This window comes from Pseudophryne corroboree, chromosome 2 (genome assembly GCF_028390025.1).
Source record: "Pseudophryne corroboree isolate aPseCor3 chromosome 2, aPseCor3.hap2, whole genome shotgun sequence".
Lineage (NCBI taxonomy): Eukaryota > Metazoa > Chordata > Amphibia > Anura > Myobatrachidae > Pseudophryne > Pseudophryne corroboree.
Window position 1 is genome coordinate 124,187,473 of NC_086445.1, and position 9,552 is coordinate 124,197,024.

The 9,552-nt window shown below is 42.3% G+C and overlaps 1 long non-coding RNA gene across 1 annotated transcript; it reads right to left on the reverse strand.

The window, feature by feature from the left end:
- Positions 1-4,039: 4,039 nt before the first annotated feature.
- Positions 4,040-6,165, reverse strand: LOC135050560 (uncharacterized). The gene is made up of 3 exons (XR_010241662.1): positions 5,636-6,165; positions 5,258-5,383; positions 4,040-5,177 (listed from the first exon to the last, which is right to left on the reverse strand). It is a non-coding gene; the product is annotated as an uncharacterized LOC135050560 (long non-coding RNA).
- Between the last annotated feature and the right edge of the window lie 3,387 nt (positions 6,166-9,552).

The following is a 9,552-nucleotide window of genomic DNA, read 5'->3' on the forward strand; positions in this document are numbered from 1 at the left end:
AAGCTTTACTTTTTGTGCCCTGTCTCCTGCGGAGCCGCTATTCCCCATGGTCCTTTCAGGAACCCCAGCATCCACTACGGACTCCGAGAAATAGAATTATCGGTAAGTAAATTCTTATTTTTCACATTTTTTTGGGGGGGGGATTTTTTCATACTTAACGATCCACGTGGACTACGATTGGAACGGTAAAGTGTGCCGAGCGAAGCGGTAGCGGAGCGAAGGCACCATGCCCGAAGCATGGCGAGCGAAGCGAGCCATGCGAGGGGACGCGGTGCACTAATTTGGGATCCCGGTCACTTTACGAAGAAAACGACACCAAAAAAAAAAAAAATCCTCATGTCGACCTTTAGACCTGTTGACCTAGCACATGTCGACCTAGAAACCCTGTCGACCTTCCATCCATGTCGACCTAGTGACTGTCGACCTATAGTGGTCGACCTAAACATTGTCGACCTAGACACTGTCGATAAAACGAACCACACCCAAAATATTCAAGTTTCACTTTTGTTTAGCAGTTCTGCTGTGTATTTGCAACTTTTTAATGTTAAACTGTAATATCGCTACAATTACAAAATGTTAATTAGATATTTCTGTATGTTGTCCTTAGAAAGGAGGAGAGAATACTCAAGGCCAAAAATTGTGGTGAAACGCGTGTAATTGCATACCCGCCATGGAGTGAGGCAAATATTCTGCAAACCACTTTGGAACGTTTTGCTCATCTTTACCAAATATAAACTGGAAACATGCTCATAATAAATACAAACAAATTGTTATTTTAATTACACCTTTCAACTGCGTAAAATAATGTTATTGAAGATCTTGCAGTGCTGTGGACTATGGATATGGTAATTAATATGAACATGCACCAGAGGCGTAACTGTGGGAGGCAACATAATCGGCTGCCACCAGGGTCTTGCTCTAAAATGCCACTGCCACCGGCTTTCAAACTCCTGGCTCCAATTCCATGTACAAAAACAGCGTGATGTGACGTGATTACATCATGCTGCTCGCACGCCCACCCGCCAAATGCCCACCTCTCTCCTTCTATGCTATGCCAACGCCAGCAACTGATGATGATCAGCATGCAGCAAGCGTTCCTCTTAGGAAGACAAATTCAATACTGGCAGACGTCCGGCAGCAGCATTGACACGTCACTCGTTTTTCCAGCAGCAGCAGTACTAGTCTGCGACTGTCAGTGTCAGTGAGTGACTGACTTGTAAGTAAGCTGCTGCAGCTTGCAGGGGAAAGAGAGGGGGAGCCAGACCAGGCTGAGGAGGAGCAGTATAATTGCAGTGAGTGCCATCATGGGTGTTTGTTTGGTTCACACCACAACATCTGACAATGTATCTGCTTTATTAGGATTGCTACAAAGGTGGATATTTTATATGTATTGACCGTCAATAGATGATGCTAGACACGCCCAAAAGGCGATGCTAGACACACCCCTCCAACGGTGCACCCCCTAATAAAATGTGCTGCGCACACCAGTGCCTGCACACTACATAGATCTACCTGGTTGCAATGGTTTTGAAATGACAATTCTAACTAGTAGCTTCATATAGTTAGAATCTGCAGGCTTGCTATGCAAGCTCTATCAATAAAGTGTCTTCAGCAGAGCCGGCCCTAGGCATATACAAACTGTAGGCCTAGGGGCACAAGCAGGTTCTGCTGATTAAAATGATATGCAGCATGCCTATATTCTGTGTGTGACTGTGTGACTGCGCACAGAATATAGGAATGCTGCAGAATATAGGCATGCTGCATATCATTTTAATCAGCAGAAGCTGCTTGTGCATCCTAGCCACACAGTAATGCAAATAAGATGCATTATCATCAAAACAAAGTACCTGACGTTAGCAGAGCTGGCCTAGAGCTGCCAGCTGACTCATGCCAGGTACCTCCTGCTGCATCGCTTATTGAGGTAAGATGTATGAGGACACAACTGTATCCAAGCAGAGGCAGGGGTCACAGTGTTAGCGGCCATGTGAGTGTTGTGTGCGGGTGGGTTGGTTGTGCAGTAGTGTTCGGCATATGTGTAAGGGGCATTATGTGTGTCGTGTATAAATACATTAATAATGTGGGGCATATGTGAAAGGGACATTATGGGGTGTATTCAATAAGAGTCAGAAACTGCCGTCTTGTCGGAAAGACGGCAGTTTCCGACTTGAATAGGTCAGAAGGGGTTCCGACCTATTCAATAGGGGCACATTTTTTCCGACAAGTCGAGAAACCCAAATTGTCGGAATGCTGTCGGAAAGCAGGTGGATCGGAGGAATACCCGCCGATCCGCCTGCTGCTGTCGGAAACGGGGCCAAATCCGACAGGTTTTGGCCCCCTTTCCGACAAACTCAATCCGACTTGAAAACAAGTCGGATTGAGGTGAGGAGACGGGGAGCGGTGCAACGGGCTATGGGGATGAGAGATACCTTGACGGCCGTCCTCCGGCCAGGCACCTCTCTCCCTGTAGTGCCTCCCCCGCCGCCGCAGACATCACCCCCACTGACAGCTCCAGGCGCCGATCGCCACACTGCTCTCCCCCACCGGCCGCCTCATGCTGCTCCCCCCGCCGGCCGCCGCACACTGCTCCCCCCACCACTGCTGTCAGCGCACTCGGCAGCAGCAGGACAGGACACAGGGAACGGCCAAATCCGACATTCGGATTTGGCCGCTCTTTGAATAGGCGTTGTCGGGTCCATTCCGATAACTGCATGTCGGAATGGACCCGACTCTTATTGAATATACCCCTATGTGTGTCATTATGTGTATAAGGGCATTAATAATGTGTAGCATATGTGTAAGGGACATTATGTGTATATGGGCATAAATAAAGTTTTGCATAATGTGTAAGGTGCATTATGTTTATAAGGACATTAATAATGTGTGTCATATGTGTAAGGGGCATTACTGTGTACTATTATGTGTATAAATGCATTACCAATGTGTGTCATTATGTGTATCTGGTGCTCTACTGTGTGGCGTAACATATAGAAAGGGCACTACTGTGTGGTCTAATGTGAATAGAGAGCAATATGGTGTGGTGTAATGTGCATAAGTAGCAATTCAGTATGAAGTAATGTGAATAAGGGGCACTACTGTGAGGAATAACGTATATAATGTAAAGTGGTACTATCGTGTGATGTAACGTGAATAAGGGACAATATCGCATGATAAAATGTGAATAAAGTTGCACTACTGTGTGGCATAATTTGAATTGGGGGTACTATTGTGTGGCCATGCCCCTTCAAAGCAAGAACACACCCTTTTTGGGCTGTGGGCCGAATATGCGCACGGTTCCTATTTAAAATATAATGTGTAGGAACACCAAAATGAGGACTGCTATGGGTGAGGGGTGATGGTGCTGGAAATGGGGTGCAGGGTCAGAGGCAGAACTAGTGGCGGTGCTAGGGGCACCAACCAAAATCTTGCCTATGACATCATATTGCTTAGGGCTGGTTCTGGCCTTCAGTGTAACAGATTATGGGTTCTAATCCTGGGTATGACGCTAAGAAATGTGTGATATAAAATAAATGATAATTATACTGAAATAATATGACAGTAGTATGTGTAATAAGAGTTCTTATAATACAAGCTGTGAATACTTGCAATTGAATGGCTGCTCTTTCTTTGGGTGACCTATACATGTCACAGTGTCGGCATTCACAGCATGCAAAAACAGCCTCATATCCATATAAGACACTTGGGAAGAATTAGAGCATGTAAATAATGAAGACATGTTTTAGCCATATAATAGAATTTGATGACATCACACTTGATGGAAATACATTGCATTACATCTGGAAAAATATGTTGACCTTCTGAATTTTAAGACAATTCCCAGTCTTAATGCTTTCCCAGAGTTGTCATTCTGTCCGATTTCTGTAATAATTCCTTCCATTCTAGTCTCTGAAGGCACATGGCTTATTAATGTACACCACTCCATATTTAGTCTACTTACAAGTTTAATGATGGTTAAAATGAAACCTATGTAGAATGTTTTGATATATTGTATAAAATAATTATTTGTAATGTGTTTGCTTCCTGTCTATAAAAGTGTCTGCTTGTAGATTTCTATGATATCTAACACATTCCCTGGATGAAATATGGAGGCTTTTATAAGCCTTGTATTACCTATGATCTATAAGTAGGAAACAAATTGTGGGTTTCTGCAAAATGTAAAATTTATTTATTAAAACAGAGTTGATCCTTGAGGTAATTTGATGGCTTCCTCCTTGTTGCTAACTCCTTAATAAAACTAGACTTAAAATATCTATTGTGTGCTCAAGATATATTATGTTCAGTTTATATCTTCATCACTTCAGTCGCCTGAATGGATAAATTGACAAAAGATGTTCATGTTCCACAATACACAGAGATCAGCTGCCGAGGTTCAGTAGAACCTTAATAACTTCCAGATGGTGCTGTAATTTGTTGTATCCGTTATACACCATAAGTTTGCCACTCATATTAGTAATAAGGATATGTCATAAAGTTGCAACATCAGGATTTTGGGGCAGTTCCAGAACAGCTATTTTCATTGATCAGATACTGATTTTTGATAATAATTTTTATCACCCCTCTAGGACAGGTTGTTTATAGACAGAAGCTGGATTGTCATGTAATGTGTCTGCAGACTTTGTAGTAAACCCTGTCACTGTGCCTTCGCCTAGTGAAATCGTAGGGTCACATGTGGTTCATATAAAATTTAAAGCTCTGTAAATTCCACGTCAATGAAAGATTTAATATAGGGCTAAGAATGTTATAAACATAAAGGGAATTGTAACGGTATAATTTGCAGGGAGTTGATGAAATTTGAAGAATTTCTAAAGCAGTGGCTTGGAAATGTATTTTAGCAAATGACATTGTATGGGCTACTGAAGGAGATTGCCTGTCAGTAAGCCATTGCTATCTACTTCAAACAGGGTAAAATGCCTCCAGTTTGCACAGGAACACAGCAATTGGACAGTAAGATTGGAAATGGGTCTTTTTGGGGGGGGGGGGAGTCATGAGGAATCATGTTTTCAATTACACCATGCAGATGTTAAAGGGAGGACATGCAGTCAACAGCACAAAAGTGTTGCTTCTTCTACCATCAAAACTTCAGGAACTGTAAGATGCATTTCATCGCATTCGGGACGATATTCCTCATGCAATATGCCGACAGTTAGTAGAATCCATGCCTAGAAGAATTCAAGAAGTATTAAGGTTAAAAGGCACAACAAATTGCTAACCTGATGGTCATAATAATTTAACCACTCACTTTCTAACCATATCTGAAGATTACTTCTGAGACCTAGTTCTTGTCACCTGGCTTGAATGGTTTATGCAGAGAATCCTGTGTCCAGTTGACCAGTCAACTATTAACAGAATTTCTTTGGTGTGGTTCCTGTAGGGAACATACATCAAAACCATAGTTCATTCATAATTCATATATGGGAAGGCTTATATATATATATATATATATATATATATATATATATATAAGATGGAGAGAGACGGCGGCACTCAGAGACTTTCACTTCCAAGTTAATCAGAGCAAAAAGTGCATTTATTCGTCAACGTTTCGGGGGACGAACCCCCTTCCTCAGGACACTGCAAACTAGTGATTATGCAAAGAACAACAACTTAAATACCCTACCTGTACCGTGTATCTGTGTCTGCCTCCACGTCCCCGCCGTCCTGTGCACGGAACCCGCACTTCCGGCAGCGTGTGGCATGCGAAATCCGGAAGTTGCGTCATCCCGCTGCACCGACCCCTCAGTGACGTGGCTGCAGACAGGAGAGAAAACGGTAACCATGGAGATGCGGCGCAGCATCGTAATACTGCGTAGCCTCATAGTAAATGTGAGCCTTACAAAAATACAACAATACAGCAGCCATCAGATACAAGATAGTGGACCACATCCCGTCCTCTGTCCACGGTGGAGACAGAGCGACTCAATTGTTACAACTTGAGGCCCGCTGGATTTTTAAATTAGACACCATCCACCCCAGAGGTCTCAATGAACAACTGAATTTACAATGCTTTCTTTAGGTGAGGTTGGCATATATGGCCATCCAGTCATCCCATGCCTGTTTTTTCAGTTGGTTTTCAGCCTGCCCAGTTTGCCCAATAGACACAGTGGCTGTTCATGGTGCTGTCACACCATAACCCACTGCGCAGCCAGGGGGCTCCAGGATAACCTTGTCACATAGGTAACCACCTGGTTCAGGCTGTATGATGTCTACCAGGCTTTCTAAGCATGCGTCATTTACCCTCTTTAATACCGGTAAAATTTAATAAGCCCTAAACACTATTTGGCCATGCCACACAGTAGGGCTCTAGTGTGATATGTCACTGTGATATAGGTATACCTTAAACTGGGCTACGTATGTATCATACTCACTATACACTGTATGATGCCTAAATGAATTGTTCTATGATTCACTATACTCCAGTCTTTTCATTTATTTTTTCACTTTTTATTGATTTTCTCTGGTGTGACAGGATTGAGTATGGTTTATTATTGACCACACTGGGCTGATCTCAGAAGTTAACTTGTGCATTTACCTATAAAGCACTCATTGTCACTGTTTTTATGAGTACTGCATCACGATTTCACGATTCACTGTAATGCAGTATATTTGTGCTGTTTTGCTTTGTCATTATTGTTATGCTCTCACACGTTGGTAGTTTGTATTGTATTGTTGTATTTTTGTAAGGCTCACATTTACTATGAGGCTACGCAGCATTACGATGCTGCGCCGCATCTCCATGGTTACCGTTTTCTCTCCTGTCTGCAGCCACGTCACTGAGGGGTCGGTGCAGCGGGATGACGCAACTTCCGGATTTCGCATGCCACATGCTGCCGGAAGTGCGGGTTCCGTGCACAGGACGGCGGGGACGTGGAGGCAGACACAGATACACGGTACAGGTAGGGTATTTAAGTTGTTGTTCTTTGCATAATCACTAGTTTGCAGTGTCCTGAGGAAGGGGGTTCGTCCCCCGAAACGTTGACGAATAAATGCACTTTTTGCTCTGATTAACTTGGAAGTGAAAGTCTCTGAGTGCCGCCGTCTCTCTCCATCTTGCATATTGGGGCTGCCATACCCTTAGGAGGGCACCGGAGCAAATACCCCTACGGGGACCACGGAGTGCCGGGCTGCTTCCATGGACTATATATATATATATATATATATATATATATATATATATATATATATATATATGTGTGTGTGTGTAATCAAAGAACCAAGCTATATAAAATTTGCCTTCCATTATTAAAAAATAAATAGTGAACAAAGAAATGACATGCAGTATGTTCCTAAACAATATATGTGATAATGATGTCTCCTATGTATAAATGCATTACTCATACTCCATGCCCCAATAGCCCTAGACATACTATAATGTAGCAAAAATAAGTTTAATTTTAGACCAAAAATACATTAATCAAAATGTGGAACATTATTAAGTAAAAACAGAATTATGGGTTACTAAACTCATAGACATAATTTGGGTCCTGTATGACAATGGTACATTAAGTGCACAACAGAGGCCACAAATATATTGTGACAGCAAAATAACAAAATCCATTTTTTAAATGAAAGGACTAAAAATGTTGGAAATATATGTGTACATGTGACAGAGGTATGTACAGTCTAGCGGAATGCATCAACCAATTAGCAATCCAATAGCTTAACAGTTTGCAGGGTTTCTGGTACAGCAGTAAAAGGCAAGCAATGTAGGATTTCTCTGGAGCTAAGGACGAGTCGTCCATCTCCCACTATGTGACTTTACACAGTAACAAGACGGAGCCACGTATGTGTAGTACTATCTATGGCAGCCATTTTGGTTAAGGAATGAAGCATCCCTAAAGGATCCACAGCACACTCTTATAAAAAAACAAACAAACTTGAAATGTAGTTCTTGGCAGAGTGCAATTAGTTAGGCTAGAATGCATAATTCTACATTCTTGGGATCCAACCAATACTTTAACAGTTTGGCTATACACTCATTTTTCATTTTATCACACGCCCTCTTACATGAACCCTCCATTCATGTGAAAAGATGAGAGTGTTATAGGACTGCTTTGTACCCTCAAGGGACATACAGGAGTGTTCTCCTCATACACATCCAGCGCAAGAATCCCTGCACGACTGAGCTGATCTGAGAGATGTAGTGTACCATCTTTTTTTTTACATTTTACATCATATTCACATTGCAGATGCAGCAAAACACCACTTAAAGGAGTACATTTACTAAAGTGGGAGTTTTTTAGAACTGGTGCTTTTGCTCATAGCAACCAATCAGATTCTACTTAACATTTATCGAGCTGCTTCAAGAAGACAATAGATAGAATCTGATTGGTTGCTATGGGCAACATCACCAGTTCTAAAAAGCACCGGCCTTATTAAATTTACCTCAAAGTGTACTACATAAGCTGGGCTGCAACATTAACTGAACGGGAAATAGTTTTAAACATATACAAGGTCACAGATGAAGCACAACTTGGATAGAGTAAAAACTGTGGCCTCTGCATCGTAGCATTCGTATACAGATTCAAACTCAATAGCACACAGATGTGCAAATGTCACACATCAAATTCATCGGGGTAGCAAAGTAGTTTTGTCACTTCCAGTTGTTTTATATAAGCGAATGAAATGCACGTTTTGAGCAAGAAAGCCACTCCGTGCAACCACATCGTTCCGGACTTGGCTCACTGTGTGGGGTTGTTTGGCGTAACTGAAGTCACAATGTAAGAGGACACATCTGTACTGGGTCATGGAGAATGCCGGAATGCAGGTATGTAGGACATACTTACCTACTCTCCTGGAATGGACGGAAGGCTCCTGAAAATACGGTGGCTCTCCCGACCCCCTCCCGGCTGGCGGCCACCCACCACGCCCACAAATAACCCCCCACAGTCAGATGAGACCAATGACACGATTCGCTCTGAATTATGGCCTCGCCTACTGTCCCACAAATGACAGTGATCTCGGCATTGGCGCTGGGCTGGGTCACAATGATGCAATTTTGTGGACACGCCCTCCATTTTGCCCCCTCACATCAACGTCGGCACGCCCCCAATTTTCCACACTACCGCAATGCCGCCCTGGTTGCTTCCTCCTGAAGAAGGCTGACAGAAAATCAGCAAATATGATGTAGAATTATCTATTCTAGCATAACATAGTGAACTCGATTACTCATAACATAGTGAACTATATATTGCAGGGGTAATTATTTTTTTATGGAAATACATTTTAGTCCCACTAAACTTATAATTACATATTACAAACCTTAGATATTAAGAATGAATGACAATATATCATTAATAGCTTTCCCCTAGTTTTGAAGATTGGGCAGCACACATAAATAAATAACTGGCAATAGTTCTAGAAAATGTAAATTTGATTTGTACTCTCTGTACTGATGGAAATAGCAAAGAATAGATTCAACAAAGAAAGTCTTTTCCTGCACGCTGGTCTGAACAGAAAGTAGCATAGGTTCTAAGAAAGGACAAATTGTTCAGTTATCAAGGCAAGAAGCAATTTCCATCTATAGCTGGAGCTGAT